Consider the following 5,956-nt stretch of genomic DNA (forward strand, 5'->3'; position numbering starts at 1 on the left):
GATGCAACGTAGGACGACCACCGTAGTCAGCGACTATAAATACATTACTTTTATTTTTCCTTGCCTCCATGAAATCTGCAAAACACTAAATGACTACATAGAAGTCAGCCAGTTATAAATTTCACGTTAATTAAATATTAAAATATGAATTAATATAACAAATTATTTTTATATTCTTAACAAGGTGGATCTTTTAAGATAACTAGTGTATTGCATGGCTTGAATTTTCTTGAAGGTGATATTAGTGTGGTAACTTGAGTATTCGCAAGAGAGAATTACATTGAATGATTTTTTGGAAAGCGAAGAAAGTATTTAGTTGATTTTCTTCGACAAATAGACAAAAAATAATAAAGTTTCAGAGAGAAATTCTTCACTCTCTTTCTCCCTTTCACATGAGAAACAGAAAAAGGAGTTTTCTTAAAAAGGAAAATATATCAAAGCAATCTTTCTAAAAAGAGAGAAAAAAATAAATATGACATGTAAAGTATTTTTATTCTATTTATCATGAACCATAAAATATGAACTATAAAGCAAACACAGCCATCACTATTTTTATTTTCACATATGAGAAATAGGGAAGAAGGGAAAACAAAGAATTGAGCATTTGTAATAGAAGAGTGTAAAAGAAGTGACAATTGAAGGAATAAATTGAACAATCTATATTTTCAATCCTGGATACTCAGCAATTAAGTTAAGTAAACCAGAACATCCATTATCCATAGATTGAATGTTTTACATATACACTATTCAAACAATCATTAATTCTAAAAAAGACTGCTTGAAATAGATGTTGTCAACTTTTAATTTCTGGTCCATTTGATTCGGGAGGTAAAATCAGTGGAACTTCTTCTGGCAGTGACTTTCATGAAAAATAATCCTTCATGCTGATGTTGTTGGGTTTCACTTCAAAATTTTTATAATGTCTATTACTTTGCTTCTTCCCATCTAATAAGCTAAAACCATGTGGTGTTGTTGCATAAGTAATGGTAATTTCTGTTTATTAAAAAAAATTCACGAGCTAGCAACAAGTATAAAAGTCCAACCTTTTCATGATTCCAACGTTGAATGAAGTGTCGGGCAATGTCTCTACAAGATGATCCTCAGAGTACAATGAACATTGTGTCATGGTATATGAGAATATTTCTTTTGATTGAATTCATCTTTCATAGCATTTTGCGAAGAATTTGGTTCCGATTTTGTATAAAATTCAAAGGAGTTAAAAGATATATCAAAAACACTGGAGTGCTCTACATATCTACCTATAGAGAAGAAAATCAAGCCTCAATAAAAAAATACTAATTAATATTATTGGCTTTTAGTTACTTACCTAGTAGGTCTATTTATGGGGCGATGCTATGATTTCTCTATTTAGGATATGTGTTATATTCACAATCGAAATTTGTAACATATGGTTCAAGAATCATTAAATTGAAAACAGATGTAGTATTGTGATTAAATCCATTAACCAATTGAAGTTTGACTATCGAGATGTTGACATAAAATATTTCATATATTACAATTGATCGAACTTTGTTATTACCTATAGATCTTACACATCTTAATGAAAAAAAATATGTACCTTGGATTATAGTAGTTCTTTCCAGGCTGTAGAAAAGGAGGGAAATCATCTACTTTGTGCTTAGTTGTGTCATATCGGCCAAAGCATAAATCTAGTCCTTCAATAAAGCATATGTTGTAATCCACAATGATAAGCTTTCCATGGTTCGACTTGCATGTAGCAAATATTTTATAGTTATAATTCGAATAAAAAATAAATACAAAAAAATTTTAAATGTGTACATAAATGGGAATCTCCACTTAATCCGAAATGAATTTTCTTTTGAGTTCATGAACAGCGTACCACAAGTCAAGTCCAGTTGAGAAATGGTCAGGATATCACAAAACTTAACATTTTTGTGAATGTGAAAAAGCATTCTCTTACTATATGAGTTGTTAATTTTTGAATTTCTTGGTTATGCCATTTTGTGCTTTGCTATAACTAATGAAGAATTGCCCTGATTATATGGATTATAGCTATGAGAAATGACTAATAATAATTTTTATTGCAGTTGGATTAATTCAAATTACACACTCTTGAAGAATAAAGCTATTGTTATTCTAAATAATTTTTTTTAAAAGCATTATACATTGAATAATATTTATTAGTTGCCGCTTTCATGACAAGCCACTTCATACAATGCAAAGTTACAAGTTGCACAATATCCTTCACAATAAAGTTCATCTTTTTGGGTAGTTTCCCTCCCTGCACTTAAGCAAAAGAAATTATGAGAAATAAGTTCTAGCACATTATTGCAGTATTATTCCAAAACAGAACTTTAAAGGAGAAAAATAATTAACACACTCAGTTTCCATCCATTAGTCACATTCTTCATCATATTTTCCTCTACCTCCATGAACTTCTTTTGAGCATTTTTCATCACACTTTGAACCTCAACCAATTGAGTCTTTGTTGTAACTTTTGCATCGGCCAATTTTGCACACATCTTATCAAATGAATTTTCAATCTATCTAAGTTCACCAAATTAGAAACTATGACAATGATCTTATAACATCATAAAAATAAAAGGAAAACCTTACAAAATAATACATTTTTAGCAAATTATAGTTCAATTCCAATAGCTTTTTTCAGACTATCTTCCTGCATGGAGGGTGAGCTACTGTCAATATTTCAAGCGACTTCTTGCCATATGCCAAAACAGATCCATGAGCAGTTTTTTGAAGTTTAAACTTTAATTCAACAGTAGTTTTAGCTTGTTCGTAGATGGAACTCCACTCATTTTCTAGAATGAAAAAGCCTATATGTTGTTGATGGTCATATGACTACAAATAAAAAATAACAACTTATATAATGAAATCAACAACAAACATGTAAGACAAATAATTCGCACAGAGGCTTACCATATTTTCTATGTGAATAAATTCCTTAGCATTGATCATGCCTCAGTTTCCATAAACGAGCCATTTTATTAGATTAAAAAAGTACACAACATGAAAATGAAAATATAACAAAACTCTTACTATTCTCCTCTTCAGTAATAGTGACATGAAAATGCTACGTAGTGATTCTTTAGTTGCATTCTAGAACTAACCTCGTGACCGAATAAAATTTTTTATTACATGAATATTGTGATTCACATATCTATTACAATTACTAAAATTTTATGAGAAGATTACCTCAAGAACCAAAATTGTCACCATCACAGTGCAGCATTGCCATCTACTTTATGATGCCTAACTTGCTCGAGTAATTACTGCACCCACTCAGTAGGATAGATAAAAAAAAAAATAACTCTTTGACTTGTCGTTAAAGCAAAGAAATCTAAATGAAAACCATAAACTTTATGAAAGATCATAGTAAAATTACAAGGCAGAAATGACTTGTATAGGCAATCTCAAATGGACATTAACACCCATTTATTCCTCTTTAATCTATTCAAAGGGAAACATTTTCCTGAGAGAAAATAAAATATTATTTAAATTGCAAAGTCAAAAATTTATAATTAGTCATTTAACATTTCCTCTTATAGCTGCAAAAAAAAATAATAATAGTAGTAGTAGTAGTTAGTGATGGCAACGGGGCGGGTTCGGGGCGGGGTGGGGCAACTTTTTGCCTCGTTTGTTGCCCCGTTTAATTTTTTTATTTTTTATTTTTACATTTTGAAAGTTTCGAATTATGTTATTATTGAAGAATAAAATACAAATTTAAAATGAGTTTTTAACGTATGAATTATCTATAAATAAATTTTTTTTAATTTTTTTTTGTTACTTTCTTTTCACGGGGCGGGTTTTTTTGCCTCATTCGGGGCGGGACAAATTGCCATCACTAGTAGTAGTAGTAGTAGTAATTATTTAAGATTAAATCAATTTCCAATCAAATAAATTCTAAGTATTTCTTCAATTAAGAAATAAATGAATAAAAAAAAATTAACGAAGCAATCTAACCTTTGGGCCACTCAGCGAGAATTCTGCCTTAAGCATTCTTTCACTAATCAACAATTTTGACAGAGAAAGAGACATCGTTTCCTATCTATGGTAACTCACCCCAAGTGAGGACTGCACAAATTTCTGAGTGATCAGATTTTAATTCTGATAGGATTTCTTTCCTCCAAATCCTCTCTCTTTTAAATCCATCACTCCCAACATTTTCACCATTTATTTTTTTATCATTCTGGTTATTCTGCTGCTGGTGATGATGCACAGTGCTAACGACGTCATTTTTTGGTCATTCGGGTTGGCCCAATTGGCCAAGTTAACGGTGAACAACTAACAAGGACTATGATAAAAGATTTAGAACTGCTGTAGTAAACAGAGAAATTCTTTGTTTTCAAGTAGAGATAAAAAACAAAAATAATTCACACAATTAATGGTAAGGACAAAGAACTTCAATGTTGTCTGATAACAATATAAAAGCAAGAGGAGCTTCTTAAATTTGGAATTCATGAAGCACTGAAACAGCAAGAAATGACTAGTTTGGATTTTGGGCTTGAATTGAACTGCCTGGATCTTATGAATAATCCTTCCTGTCAGACAAAAGTTGAAACATCTTTAATAAATTTAGTTGCAACTGTAAAAGCACAAAAATAATAATAATAAATTAAACAAACATTTAAAACCTTTCACAAACTGAAGGGAAAAAAAAAAAAGAAGGCGAAAAATAAAAGGAATCCAGCATCATCACTATCAACTTTGTAAAAGAAACAAAATGGTTACACAACCTTCATCACAATCGAGACCCAGCTCACAAAGCATTGCTTCCTTGGACGCCTTAGTTGATCTCTCTAAGCCAGTGTCTTCAATTTGAAGAACAAATTTCCCGCTTTTGGACCTGGCCTAGGACATCTTGTAGCTGAGCTTTATCGTAGAGTTAAAATAATATAAGTGTTAATTAATGCAATAGATAAATGTGTAATGGGAAAAGTGAAAAAAGCATAACAAGCGATTTAATATACCAACCTTATTGAGAAATTATTGACGCTAACCATCATCAAAATACAATAATTTGCTCCTTTATAAAATATGACTTCAACACTTTGAAATCTCATGCGTTAAGTAGTCTCATATTTGTTATCAAAAACCTACATTTATTTCCATGTACAAAAATATTTAAAATAAACAATTTTAAAGTTATGAATATAAGATTATATATTGAATATTGATAAAGGAATCTTACCGTATTTTGATAATTCGTTAGAATTAGGATGAACGGGGACGTAAAAAATATTCATTTTGATATATATCTGTTGCGATTTTTTGTCTGTATAAACTTATCTTCTTTTGTGAAACTGATTCTAATGGATATCCGAAAATGAAGTATTCTATGTATTTAAGAAGGAAAACTCCAAAATTTGGCCTATAGAAAAAAATAGTTTGAAGCTAGATTATACTAATACTGTAAATATAAAATAAAATTAAATAGAAAATTAAATATTATGGTAAATTGTGGAGATGCTTACCCATTCTTTTGATAAGGTAGATATGGTATGATTTCCAATTTGATACTTTTATTTCTATATTTTCTCAAACTTGGTTTGATGGAGAAAATGTCTGCAGAGATTAATAATGATTCTACTACAATCAATACCTGTTCTGCACGTACTTTGATTTCTTTCGATGTATGAATGTTGTGGCTGCAATCATATATATTAAATTTCCACTTTTGAAAATCAACAAGAAAAAGAAACTAAGTGTTGCTTGGATATGCTGATGGAATTAATAAATATTTGTGCGTTATCCACGGTCGAGCATATACAGGCAATTCTCCTTTTATGTATCGTTGTAATGCGTTGAAATTAGTTGCATAATGGCCAATTCCTTCTTTCATATTTGTATACCAATGAATACATTCAATTTCAAATTTAAGGTCCATGATTGCACATTCTTTAAAAATCAGGGGAGAACCGACGGTAATAAGTCTTCTCAATAGCTTTAATTCATA

The sequence above is a fragment of the Olea europaea genome, unplaced genomic scaffold (genome assembly GCF_002742605.1).
Source record: "Olea europaea var. sylvestris unplaced genomic scaffold, O_europaea_v1 scaffold1545, whole genome shotgun sequence".
Taxonomy (NCBI): domain Eukaryota; kingdom Viridiplantae; phylum Streptophyta; class Magnoliopsida; order Lamiales; family Oleaceae; genus Olea; species Olea europaea.